Genomic DNA, 892 nt, shown 5'->3' with positions numbered 1-892 from the left:
TAATTAATATTCACTTAAATATAAGAAAAACTATTAATTATCCAGTATTTTTCTTCTATTATATCAATCATTTTTAGATCTATATATAGTTATACATAAAATGTAAACGTTAAAGTGTTTATACACCGAAAAGATAGTCAAATAAAAAGAACTACTGTTTTTCTAACTAGATACGAAAAAATAAAAACCAAGCTTAACTTAAAAATTCATACTTCATAGATCATCTATAAAATATTTTATTAAGAAAAATTGCTTAGTTTATTTTCTATACACATTAATCGAACATAACTTTTTTTTTTGGAAATACGAAAAAAATTGTTTTATGACCTACTTGATAATCAATTTTGATGAAATTTAACATAAATGACCATTAAACGTAATTGTAAATTGTAATTTAACTGTTAAACCGAAAAAGTATATATTTTTGTTTTTAATTAATTATCTACTTTTTTGTTGTATAAAAAAATTAATGTATTTGTATATAAGAAAAGGTTTAAATACATTGACTTTTTTAACCAAAAAATAAATTACAATCAGTTGAACACGAAAGCAATATTTTTCTTAAAAAAAACAAAAGAAAAGATTACATATGTATCATTTGTTATTAACTCTACCTGTATACTAAAATAAAGTTGATTTACGGAACTCATTTAATTCAATGGGATAGAGTATTTGTATTTCGGTTTCACCAAATTGTCTATCAAAAGTCAATAACTCAAATGGCATAATCTTTCCATTCTTATCTAGAGGTTTCGAGTTCAAATCTCATTCCTAACTTTCGAAAAAAATTCTATCAGAGAATTTGCAACTAGAGTAACAAATATATCTCTTATTGATTCTTCTAATTATTATTATTATTATTATTATTATTATTAAGCAAAATAAAGCCTAA

The sequence above is a fragment of the Arachis ipaensis genome, chromosome B01 (assembly GCF_000816755.2).
Source record: "Arachis ipaensis cultivar K30076 chromosome B01, Araip1.1, whole genome shotgun sequence".
Lineage (NCBI taxonomy): Eukaryota > Viridiplantae > Streptophyta > Magnoliopsida > Fabales > Fabaceae > Arachis > Arachis ipaensis.
This window is presented reverse-complemented; position numbering follows the sequence as displayed.